This window comes from Podarcis gaigeae, assembly GCF_964106915.1.
Source record: "Podarcis gaigeae genome assembly, chromosome: 11".
NCBI classification, from domain to species: domain Eukaryota; kingdom Metazoa; phylum Chordata; class Lepidosauria; order Squamata; family Lacertidae; genus Podarcis; species Podarcis gaigeae.
The window spans coordinates 2,348,519-2,362,064 of NC_139687.1; the positions used below are offsets into that span (position 1 = coordinate 2,348,519).

At 42.3% G+C, this 13,546-nt stretch overlaps 1 protein-coding gene across 1 annotated transcript in view; it reads right to left on the minus strand.

Annotated features, from left to right (window-relative positions):
• ALDH1A1 (aldehyde dehydrogenase 1 family member A1) overlaps positions 1-7,342 on the minus strand; it is a 66,742-nt gene extending 59,400 nt beyond the window's left edge. Inside the window, exon 1 of the mRNA XM_083702074.1 lies at positions 6,740-7,342. The gene's annotated coding sequence lies outside the window, so the exon portion shown is untranslated. The remainder of the gene's footprint in view (positions 1-6,739) is intronic.
• Positions 7,343-13,546: the final 6,204 nt, after the last annotated feature.

Here is a 13,546-nt window from a genome sequence, read left to right on the forward strand (position 1 = left end):
AAAGTTGTGGCCTAATTTAAATCCAAGAATGTTTTTGGTGGTTCTTGGTTTTTCTGCTATGGCTAGATGGGGTGGGTTCACTGCATCCTGGCAGCAATCTCCCTTTCTTTCTGAACTGTGTTGCAGGGATACACAGGCTGCGGTGTACAGAAGGAAGAGACAGAAAGTTGCCCAGTTGTCAAGACACTTGGGTGATTCTTCCTCACTTCCACCTCTGGGCTGTGACTTACATGCATTATAGTGCAGGAAGAGAAGAAAGTATCCTTGCTTTGCCTGGTGAATCAGAAAGAGACATTCCCCTTTCTTCCTGTACGTGTAATTCCTGTGTTGTAATTTCTAGCAGAGCACGGGAAGTGACCTCTTGTTGCCTAGGCAACAAAAGCACACCCTACCTCATATTTCTAGCATAATGCATGAACTTTATTTATCCTCAAAGTCTCCACTACCAATAATCCATAAAAGGGAGATGCTTTAAAACCCCAAACGAGGTTGCAACAGTAGGACTCATAGGTTAGAGACAGACGGTAGAAAAAATTGGTTCAGTTCACATTTAAAGGTGAGCCTTTAAAAGCATAAAAGCATAAAAGCTCAAATATTAGTGTAATAAAATCCAAAACTGCATTATATTGGGGAAAATTGCTTGTGAACAAGTGAATATTAGGTAAAATTGCACACAAAATATGTAAAGGGAAACTATTACTAATTTTTATAAGGACATTAAAAAAATTGCAATCAGATGTGGAAATGTGGAGACTGGAAACACGAGAAACAGGAATTTGACAGATTGTCCCATCCTCCTCTGCCCTAGTAATAATTCACAATGAAAGATGTTTGAAGGGCTATAATAAATAGTCCACAGTCAAAGCAATATATGCTGAGCTAGACATGCAAAATAAAATAAAATAAAAATAAGCTAGAAAATCTAATGCCACTTCCATTGACTCTTGTCAGGGTTGGTGCCAACTAGTAAATGCAAAGCAATATATGGGCAGAATTTTATTTCAAGGCCAAAGGCTGAAAATCACTGATAAGCCTAAACTTATTACAGAGGAAGTTTGTATCATCTGAGCAATGATTTAGCAAAGACTGCATTGTGCTTCTGTACAGTGCTGATCTACTGATTTTTTTCAGAGCTTGGTCAAGATAAGTCAAATAAGGACATGCACATCTTAAAAGCACATGCCTTAAACAAATTGCCTGAAATATATCAACATTTTTTATAAGCCCGCTCACCCCTTTTCGTGCGGCGGCATTGTGGGACGGAGGAGGCTTCACTGGGGCCCTGACGCGGGATTTCAAATTGTGATCCCTTCCCTATCTGGAACTGGATCCTACCTGCACCCTGCTTTGGCAAATGGGACTTGGGCTGTGCCGGGCGTGGAGCCAATGGAGCCAAAAGTGGACTTCTCTCAGATCCGCTCCTTGCCCATTTAAGCAGCCAGCACCTGGGGTCTCAGCCTGTTTGTTCCTGTGCCAGGTTTCCCTGCCTACCCCCCCTCGGTTTAAGCTGAGAGTCAATGCCTTTGCTGTGGCTAGGGTGGTCACCGTCCTTTAAGGGCTGGGTAGGAATTTGCCCACTGGGCTAATTGGCACTGACCCAGTGGCTTTGCCTACCTCATAGCAATCATCACAACTGGTTGAGCATTGGGGCAATCCTTTGTTTTGGATGGACAGGAGGTTGTAGTCTCCACCTGCCCCTCCAAACACTGGCGTATCCCGTTAAAGGGATCTGGGGGGAGTGGCCATGTCTGTGTGCCCTGGCAGGGCCAGGACCGAAGGCACTCCCCCAGACAGTGGTCCCTGCGGGGGTCATCCTATTGGATGTAAGTCTGGGAACCCCCACCTGGATTGACAACGCGTCCCTTTCGGCAAGCGGACCAGAAGTATTTAGATTGCCCCATGCCCAAGCCAAACCTCTTTCGCCTGTATTCTATAAAGTTGTGGCCTGTTTTGACCCCAAACCCAGTCTTATTGGTCTCTTATTATACTGGTTGGGGTATGGGAAGTCTGATGCCTGGTCCGGCAATGGTCCAGGGGCTGAATCCAGATGAGAAAAGTGCCGTTGAACTTTCCATAGGCATGCTTGGCCACGGTGAGAACAGGATGCCTTTGCCTAGATGGCCTTTCGTTCTGATCCAGAAGAATAAGTTGAATGAACAGATTTATGTTCACACACTAGATCGTCACTTTCTTTTCCCCTGCATGCCCCCCAAATTTACTTCAGAGCCCCCCGCCCAACCCTCAGGGATAGATGTTGAGTGTGTGCAGGGGGCTCTAGGGAGAATGAAAAGAAGGTGAAGTTCCACAGTGTGAGCAGACTTCCATTTTTTTCACACATGGGCAGCATTGCACACAACCACATATATTTAATAAAAAGCACACTGAAGTTGTTGTCAGACATGCAATCAGATGAGTTCCATAAGAGATTCAAAGGATCTTTTGTTGAAAGGAGGATGCACAACAAAATAACAAATGTGGTTTGGTGTAAATATGTGTTAAGCAAGCACAGTGGGGCAAAAATAAATAAATCATAGTTTCACATATTTACTGATGGCAGTGATTGACCAGGAAAGAGAGCTTGGGATTGTGGTGGGTTAGCAGCTCAGTGAAAACATGGTTAGTGTGTGGCAGTAGTGAGAAAGGTAAATTCCATGCTTGGGATTAGGAAGAAAGAAACTGAAAATAGACCAGACAGCATCATAATGCATTTTTATACATCTATGCCGTGGCTGCAACTGGCATCTGGTGTTTAGTTCCGATCACCACATCTCAAATATGAAACAGTAGAGCTTGAAAAAGAATAAAAAAGCAATCAAAATCATCACGAGTTTGAAGGAGCTTGCCTATAAGAAAAGGTCAAGTGTTGAGTCCTCATGCAATGAAGATGGTTGGTAGAGGATTCAGAAGAGAGAAAAGAAGATGTGGGGATGACCACTAGTCTCGATGTCGGGGACTGCACTTAAATTTATGGAGGATCAATATAGGCAACGATTCGCCTCACAGATGCCCTGCAAAAAGACAGAGGCATCTTCCCTCTTAGTGCTTTGGTAGTCTCAGTGCCAATCTTATTATAATGTTAGAAAGCAGAATGTGATGTTGCAATAAGGAATTGAAATTGCCGGGAAGGGCGGGGGGGGGCTTACTTGTTTCTTTTTTAAAAAAGAAGGAAAATTATACTATGGTGGTGGAGGGAAGAGCACGCACCCACCAAAAGACAACCCCCCCATGTTCTTTTTTTAAAAAAACTTTTCATCTCTTTACTTATTTTAACCAATTTTTAATTGGTTTCTAAAGAAATACAAATACATTAACCATTAAACACTTTTCAGCAGTACATCTAATGGTTTTGTTTTATCCATTGTCTCTAGACGTACAGTGTTGTATTGCTAAAGGAGAAATGGTAGCCTCATACTATGGGACTACATCACGCTCACTATTGGTTAAACTAAAACAAAAAACCCCACCACCACCTCCTGCAAGAACTGTTCCAAGGTGTGTCCAAGCAGCAGGTCTCTCGTGAAAACTTTACAACGGAGGTGACAGAAACACTTTCGAATCACAGTGGGCTCAGAAAGGGCCATAGCTCAGTGGCAGAGCAACGCAGAAGATCCTCAGTCGAATCCCTGGTATCTCCAGGAGGGCTGGCAAATGACCCTTCTCTGAAAGCCCAGAGTGGGCAATCCTGAGCTCAATGGATCAGTGGTCCATCTTGGTACAAGGCAGTTCCCTTTGTCCTTAGCGCTTTCTGGAGTAGGGCTTAAAAAAATATCTGCAGGTGTTTGAGAGGTGCTATGAACCCCCTGAAAACCCAGTTACAAGTAAAGGTGGGGCTCTTGTACAGCTGGGGGAATGGAAGGATGCAAGTCACAGATAACAAGATCCAGGTAAACTGCACAAACCATTGAAGTGGTAATCCTGTCTATGTACACTTACCTAGGAATACGCTCTGCGGAACAACTGAGAGTGGTATTCAAAGTTAGTGCTACACAGAGTAGACCCATTGATGTTAATGGACACAAACAGTGGGTTCATTAATTTCAACGAGTCTACTCTGAACACAGCAGAACACATTGTAAATGTGCATAAGATCGGGTGTTAGCGTGTTTTAGATCATAAAAGTATCAAGTACAATTTGGGGTGAGGGGAACCCCCCCAAACCTCTTGGCCTTACTTCCATGTAAATGTGTTTGGACCTGGAATGCCCATCCTTAATATCCTTACATCAAAGTAAGCACCATAGAAACAGTTGGTAGTAACAAACTAATAATGAATGCATTCAGGATAAGGGTGTACTGCTTATGCAAAATCTATATCCAACTATTTAAGAACAGAAGGGAAACATTGGCTACTATTCAGCGATCTATAGCATGAATATTAAAATGACTGAAAGGACAGGAGTCCCAAACTGGATGGTAGGAAGCATTCTCAAGGAGAAAATCCTGCAGGATATGGTGGGAGCTTTAATTTAAATGGGGGTTATAATGGACCTTCAGTTTAGAATTAGAAAGTTCTATTAGCAAATTATTGGTACATACGTTAGATCACGGTCAATGTTTTTAGGATTAAGATTAATGGGACTGTCATCTACATTATCTAGAAATAGCTGCACAATCCTAACCTCGTCTTCTCTTAACTAAGTCCTATGGAATTCAATGAGGCTTACTCCCAGTTTAGCAGGGTTAGAATTGCAGCCTTAGTCTCTGTTTTTATTTATATGAGATTGCTTCCAAAAATGTGCTTAGGGTATCATCCAAAACAGAAGTACATTCTGTTAAAATATTGGCATTTACTTCCAACATAATTTATAATTGACGTGTAAATCATCTTAAAGCCTAATATTTCAGCTGAGTTTAGACAGATAAAAGCATGATAAGAAAATCAATGAAATGCTTGAAAATGAGACATTTGTATTGGAAGGCTCCATAAAATTTTAACCCAGAGTAAATACTATGCCTAGGTTATTAAGAAGTATTAAATAGTCAAAGTGGGTGAAAAACTCAAGAATGATTATATTTCATTTTATATGTGTTTATTTCAAAAAGCGATGAAACATACAAAGGCAAATGGCAAAGCAAAGCAAATCCTTTAAAATACTGTTCTAGGATTGCAAAATAATCACAAATGAATTATTTGTAGTGTTGTAAACTAACATGCTTCTGTTTGAACCGTGAACTTCAAAGTCATCAAAGGTTAGTGCCTCTGCCTTGACCTTTCAGACCTGCAATATCTTAAACATGCCTAGCCATATTATTTATAATAACTCATTTTACTTTTAAATATATTTATTTTAATCCAGCCGACGTTCAGACTTGCTGGTTAAGCTTGAGATGCACATTCAGCTGGGGTAAATTAATCTGTCAGGAGGAATATTAAAATGTTGCAAAGAAGAACAAGGAAAACTCAGTCACAAAGAAGTTGTTTTACAAGCAATATGGGTAAAATTTATATGTTGATTAATCAGAATCTTCTCCCCTACTTCCATAGATTGTGAGACAAGGCAAATGAGTGATTTATCAAAGAACATGTATTAAAAGTATTCCAGGTTCTTCTGACAACCATCACTAGAACTATTGGTACGTCTAGTACATGAACAAATTTGAATATCTGAAGTCAAAACTTTAGTCTAAATTATAACAGGACAGGGTTCTTAACATTGCAAATATTATTCTGTCTTTCTTTGCATAGAGGAAATCTCCTACAGTAGTTTACATTTTAGAAAACTGCTTTGCTTAAAACAAAAATGTTGCAATCCATTTATTTCATTTTACTTTTGTATGTAGCACGCCCCTTAAGACATTAGATTTACTAGTATCTTTCACTGATTCCTACCTCTGGTGAATGCCAAAGTCTAATTTGTTTTCTTTTGAATAATTTCAAAAGCTACATTTTGAACCATTTGAATCATTTCATATCTGCATTTCAAAAGCTGAAATGGAAAAATAAACCACTTAAAGGCTCACTTGATTATGTTATTACATAAGAGGTCCGCCTATCCTTCAAGGGTTATTATGCAGGATTCTAAGGACAGTTAGGAGAGAGTGGCTGTTTTTGTAATAAATGAATCCTGTTTCAACTTCAACATCACTAAAGTCAACAATACATTGTCTGCATTTGAGTATGTTCTGCCTAGCCTGGATCGCTTTTAGGAACTCTAGGAACACTTCTGAAACATCAGTATCTAGGGGCATTTTTAAGCAGGGTTTTTTCCCCACTATCAGCTTTACTAATTTCATCTGATATAATTACAAATATGCACCTTGGGCATCATCAGTAATTCACTTTTTCCTATTTCAGATTCAGCCATTTCTAATGAGAAGTATAAACAAGCAAGAGATCCTTCCTAATAAATATAATGTGTATAATATATATAATGTATATAATATAATTCATTTCCTTTTATTTCATTGGGTAGCAATTCTGTCTGCTTCCTTCTCAAGTGTACTGTAAACTATTTGCATGATGGTTCTGTTTGCTTTTCACTTTCAAAGAAAAACTGAACAGACCGTCTTCATATATCACACCATTCACTGTTGTGTAGATGCATTTGGAAGCCAACATCTACATGCTGCAATTTTATAGCATTGCTGTTTGCATTGCACATACAATTAGAGCATTCCTAAATAGGCAGTAAAGGATCTTCTCTGAGATCGCTCCAAAGTAAGCATGATTTAAGTGCCAATTTCAACCAATTCCCCCCCAAAAGAAATATATAAAGATAATCAAGAACCCAAGGTCCTACCTTTCCCCGTGCACGTTGAGTTCCTAGATGGGATGCACTTTGCTCAAAAGCACACTGCGTCCTATAGTCTGTGATCAACACTACAGTCAAAGCATCACGCATGACCTCTCTATATATATGCACACAGCAGTCGCCGCAACAAGTGGCTATCGAGAGTCCTACTTCATCCCCCTGTTTATCAAGTGAGGTTACTCATAGAAACAGATCCTTCAAGCAAACACTAAATCTCCATTGGGAGGAAACTGAATGATACACTTGGAGGAGGAGGGGGAGGAGGATCTTATTTTTGACATAACAGATGAAAATACCCACAGCTATTGCACATACCATTTATTCTGTTAACCATGTAATATACATTGTCATTTTGACGTCCAGACCATTTCTCTTCTTCCATCACCTCCATGTCAATCCAATTCACTCATTCTTACCAATGATGAAATGGGGGCGGTGAGAGGAAACACGGACAGATTGTTATCCTAGATCCTGTATTTGCAGGATGTTTTAAAACCAGCCAGATTAAGCATCGAGAAGATGTTAGCCTTGATAAAGGAAGCCCCACTGGCTTTCTGTCTCCCTGAGACAATGAAATCACATAGTTGTGTCTGTGTGTCTTTCTGTTTGGGATTGTTCTGTTTTAACACATAAGAGATTGAAGGTCGACTACTAGTCTTAATTAACTCAAGTTAAACTAATGAGGGTGGGGGGAGGGAGAGGGAGAGATTGAAGGTTGGGGGAGGGGTGGCTACAGAAAGAAAACGGATCATTAACCAAGAAGGGTTCAGTTTCAGCTAAGAGTTAGGTGGAGGAATGGATACAGCCAGACTCCATTCTTAGCAGGGGGAAAGTTCGCTAAATGCTATTCTTTTGATGCTGTAAGTAAATATTTAACTTGCATCTGGGAGAAGCCATCAAAGACCATCTGGAGTTAAATTCCAGTTCCTATTTTCATTTGGATGCATTTCAAACTAGATTCCAAAGCCAAAGGCTTGCTCCTATCCCTAGTCTGCCCATTCTGCTTCATTTCAACATATTATTGTCCTTATGTGGAGGCTGTACAGGTTTATTTAAGAGCCATAACATCAAGCCCTGCCTGGTTATGGGCAACTTCTGTGATACATCCAAAGCCTACAGCACCGGCCTCCACTAGAAACCTCCAAGAGCGGTGTGGTTTCTCCACAATGCCTACTATCCACGTTCTCAGCAGCATGCCTTGTTTTGGCCTCTGAACAAAAAAAAGAGAGAACTATTTTTCAGCATCCTTCATGCAGAGTGGCAGAAGATATAGACTATATATGTAGAATATATAGTTAAAAATTTAAATGGCATTATTTCCGTACACTCTTGGCTTTGTTTTCCCAAGATAGTCTACGCAACACTGGATTTAGGGCTGTGTGTGAGGTTTCCCCGTGCAGGCGCTGAACCAAGGGGTCTCAGAACGGAAGGTGAGAGGGAGGGGGCATGAAAATATGAAATATTGGGCAGGGCACCAAATTTTGTCATTGCTCAGGGTGCCATATTACCAAAGTCCTCCCCTGGTCTAAGCTAGTGCATAGTATATCAGACGTACCAGTCTAAGACCTGAGAAGAACCATTCATCCTATGAGATCTTTGTTGATAAAAGCACCTGCTGTGCAAAGATTTGGCCTGACACAGGTAGAAACCCATGGTGCAATTATAGGGTGGCCTGGAACCCATGAGTTCTCAGGCAACTCTCAGTATCCTTAAGCAATGATACACGCGTTGCAAAGTATGGAATAAAATGGGCCACTTAGCAGCAGACATGGCACACAGAGGATGCATATGCAAAGTGAATGAGATGGCAGCCACCCACCTCAGCTTTGTCCTTCAAGGTGTGATAAGGCTCCTGACCAAACAATTCCTGCTTTCTCCTGTTTTAATGCACAAACCACTTACATGAATGCAGCCATGCCAGCTCACTAAATCACTTAGTTTTGCTGCTTGCCTCAGATTTCCAATGGACCAAGCCTTGGACAGGTTGCATGTCTGGAAGGTTTGAGTTCTTTTTAGTAGGTCACAAATTGTGTCAGCTTGATTTCATACAACTGGTAGAGGAATTTTCTGCTGTTCAAATAAAACAAAAAATAGTAAAAGGGGATATTTAGACAAGGTTATAAGAAAACCAATGGGCATCAAGTTTGGGGTTATCCCAAAGGATCAAAGGATGTGGCATCTGTGGTGTCCCCTCAAGTAGGTTAGTGGGGCTGGTTCATCAGTCGTGCCTTGTGGCTGCTGATCCTTCACAATGCTGTCTACTGAGGATCAGCAGGGATCAGCAGATGGGATCACATAAGAGATTTCTGTATCCTGCTTAATTAGCACTTTTGCTCCTCCACACCTCTAGACTAAATTTCTTTGAGAAGAATCTGAACCTGTTTCACCACACCCTTCCTTCCTTCCTTCCTTCCTTCCTTCCTTCCTTCCTTCCTTCCTTCCTTCCTTTCTTTCTTTCTTTCTTTCTTTCTTTCTTTCTTTCTTTCTTTCTTTCTTTTCAGATTTATCAGGATGTTTATCTTGGCAATTGTGCAGCTTCCAAGATTTTGATACGGGTTAGAGTGAACAAGCTGAAGCTTAATCCATACAAGATGGCGGTACTGTGGGTAAAGAAACTGGCTGAGGGGTGCAACTGGTGTGTGTGCAGGGGCCATATTCTCCTTGAAGGGCCGTGTTTGCACATGGGAGTCCTGGTCTGCCAGCTGTGACCCAACCTAGAAAAAGTAGACCTAGTAGTGGATAGACATGTCCTTGTTACACCCATACTAGACTACATGCATGGGGCTGCCTTTGAAGACTATGTGAAAACTTCAGCTGGTGCAGGAAAGTGGTTGCTAGTGTGCTCAGTGGGACCAGGTGGTCAGATTATATTACACTGGTGGTTCTGTGCTGGTTCTGCTGGTTACCAGTGCATTTCCAGGTCCAATTTGAAGTGCTGGCTTTGTCCTTTAAAGTCTTAAGTGGTTTAGTGCCAGGCTATTTGAGAGGCCACCTGCACCCATATGAGCCCACCCACTGGAAGCCCTGAACATAGGCTCATCTTTAAAAATTAGATGACTGGGCACTCTGGTGTGCTATTCAAAGCCTTTAAAACTGTTTAAAATGGCTTGCAACTGATGTGTTTGATAAGCTGCTATTAGATAATTTTACTGCTGTGGTTGGAAATTGTTTTATTCTGGTTTACATTTTAGTGTATTGCTATTTTTATATTTTGGTGGTGTTTATATATGTGTGTAGTACAGTTGTATTGTTGCCACCTTGGGTGGACATGGTCTGGAAAGATGGCTTATATATATATTTAAATTATATTTAAAAGTCATTGCCAGTGGAAAACACTGTAGCAAAGACTAGTGCATTTGTCTACTAATTAATTAATCAGAGGCAGAAGCCTAGGCCAAGAATTCTTTAGAACAAATTACAAAATGCTGCTCCTGAAAGGCAGCATGTGATCTCATGCAGTGGGGTTTTGGTTAATTAAGAAAAGTAGGAGGAGTTTCAGCAGGAGGAGATCTGGGACCCAAGGGGGCAGGAGAAGGGGACGATGGGTCGGAGGTTCTCTGTGTTTCAGGTCAGTTACAAAACGAAAGCAAAGCCTTTGGCAAAACCTTTGTTGTCTATACATGTGTATCTGTCTTCATCAGCCTTGGCCTTGACCAGGGTTAATAAAAGCACTGCTTGCTTTAGGAAAAGCCAAGGGAATGTGACAGGTAACTGAGAAGGAAAATGCCGGCTGCCTTTGGCTTTGCTGTCGTTATTTATGTCTAACGAGGCCAGCTCGTCGCCAGCCTCTTTGCAGATGAAATGAAGCGATGGGCCCAGCAAGGCAAAGGAGGCGCCGTGTCCTGACAGGCTGAGGTGTGACCTGATGTATCCTAACCATCCCAGACAGTGTCAGAAGAACAAGGGAGAAGAGTGAAAAGGTGGAAGGGTCCAAAGTCCGGACTTGGGGTACCCGGAGAAAGGGAATGAAGGAAGAGGAGGACAATATGCAACATGTCATGAAAAGGTGGGAGATAAATTATTCTCCTCCTCTTCTTGGTTACTACAAAAGAGTCTATAAGCAATTGATAAAAAGGTTAAAAGCTGAAATGGCATCACATATAACATAATATGTTTCAACAAAACCATTCCAATAACACACAAGGAAGCCCAGCAGAAAAACAACACTAACTCCAGCAGCAAGACTGTTTCATTCATCAGCCAGTCATCACACAGCTATCAGATGCGTGGGAGAAAAGATAAGTTTTAACCTGGTGTCAAAAGGATGTACTTGATGGCATAAGGTGGGCCTTGCCAGAGAAGAGCATTCCACTGATGGGGATCCACAACTAAAAAGGCCCTCTGCCTTGGGAGACTGAGAGGTCCACATAGGGACCTATAGAGAGAGGTGCTCTGAAAGGGATCCTGAGTCATAAAGTCATAAGGGGCCTTATGATTCAAAAACAGCACTTTAAACTGGGCCCAGAAACACCTAAACATTGAGATCTGGTCAATTTTATCCATATGCTTTAAAAAAAAAAAAAGGAGAAAATGCTTTTCATTTTACACTGCAATCCAAACCTCTCTGGAACTGTCCCTCTGCCTGCCCTGGTGTTCTCCACCAGCCTCCACATGTGCTAGAAAAAGCTTCCTTCTGAAGAAGAAGGCAGAAGAGGGAGCCAGCCCGACTCAACCTAGCATTCACTGGATCTCAAGCTGGCCCAATTGCTTTCATGGCAGTGATGGCATAGGCCTGATTCAGAACCACTGGATTCTAAGCTCACTCTGCTATCATCACTTGAGGGCATCAGCCCCACACTTGGTCCAATTGCTGCACCAGTTTAAGGCTTGCACAGCAATTTTGCTGCTGCTCACCTTTCACAATGGCGAGGATTATTCATTTGCGTGTTCAGACCCAGAAACCTCCCCACTAAATAAATTCATACATGACTCAAACTTTGGTTTGGTTTTTGGTAGAATTTAGGCCACAACTTTATTGATTACAGAAAGTGATTGGTTGCATAGGCTCTGGTCTGATTAGCAACCTGCCATGCAGGTATCGCTGATCCAGGGCACCAGCATAGGTCAGCCTAGGGTGAACACCTGGATAAGCAGAAAGCCGGGAACAGGCTAACTCCACCACCCAAATGTCCCCCTGGACTCAGGCACGGGCACAAACCATTGAGTCCCTGGATTCCTTTAATGGAATACCCTTCACAGAGGGATAGCAAGAGCGTTCTCCCATCCCTGTCACCTGAACCACAGCCTATCCACAACCTTACAAGTTGTGACGATTTGCTACGTGGCAGGCGAAACCCAAATGGCAACAGCCAATCAGCCAAGTGGGGGAAATTCCTGCCATGCCCCTGTCCCAACGACAGATGACACATGACGGCATAGCAAAGTCAAGTGCAAGCCCTAAAAGTAGGGAGAGGTGGGCGGGTGTTCCGAATGCATGTGCTGAAAGAGGAAGCTCTGGGTCACGTGCATGGGCATAAATAGGTCCCTTGAACCGTTTGGACTGTGTCCCATTGGCCAGCTTGAACCCAGCTTCAAAGGACTTACCAATCAGGTGTTGTGGCTGACCAATTGTACCCACCCATAACACAGGGTGTCAGTTGTCCAGGTCTCACCGCAATACACGGCCTCTTTAAGGGAGGACCCGGTTTATTTTGAAAACAGTTCCAAGAAGTGGTACACCAAAGGGCAGAAGAGGTCTCCATTGGTGTGCGCTGGTATGCCTATCATGTGATCCAGGAGAGCAAAGGATTTGTTGCACTTTTAGTCAGTTTTCTAAGTAAAATAAATATGCCCACTGGACTAACTCTTCGTGTACACATCCATGTCCATGCATATAACGTATTCATACCTTCCAAGGTCCCAATTTTCCAGGGACAGCCTGGCTTCTGATTTGATCACAGAATGTCCCCATTTCCTCAGCCGTGCCGCCGCCACTGAGCTCGGAGAGGAGGATGAGCCAGTGCTTGTCCCGAGCTGCATGGGAGCAACCCCTCCCCTTGGGCAGCTCATAGCGGTTGCTGGAGCAGGCAAGGAGGAAGAGAGGCTGGCGCCACTGAGGCCCACCCCCTGTAATGCGCCAGCTCTAAGGGACGAGCAGAGGGCAGGACTGCCCTGGGGGGGGGGGAGAGAAAGGGGGCATGGACTGGAGCACAAAGTCATGATTTAAAATAAAAATGCTTTGTGCATCCACATCTAATATAAAAATTTATAAAATTTATTTATTGGTGTGTGTTTTTCATTTTGTAAATCTACTAAAGAAGAATAAAATAAAATAAAATCAGGACAGTGCAGGCCATGTGTGCTGTAGGTGTCGTGGTGGCGCCACTCTCCCTTCTTCTGATAGGAAATGCGGGGGGGAGGGAATGGGGGGGTCAAGGAGGGTCAGTTGGGGAGTGAGAAATGTCTCTATTTCCATCTGAGGAATGTTGGAGGGTAAGGTCTGAGAGGAAGGACTGTATGGAAAATATGCAGGGCCACAAACAGCGGAATTTCAGCACAAGCCAGTCTCATCCTGGCAATCTTAATATACTGTTCTGAATGTGATTACTTGCACTGGCTTTGAATGTTTAATATTTCAAATTTTTAAAATGTATTTTGTATATTGTTATAGGTTTCTATGACTTTCTGACAGACAGACATTTCACTTGGAGATCTACTTATGCCAGGTTTTTCTAAAGCACGAAAGCAAGGTAAAGTGTCTTGTAACAAATGTTACTGCCTGTACTAGTTAAGAACATTTTGTTGCAATAAAGGTTGCATTCATTCCTCATTCCTTTCTCACTGTAAATGCAGTAT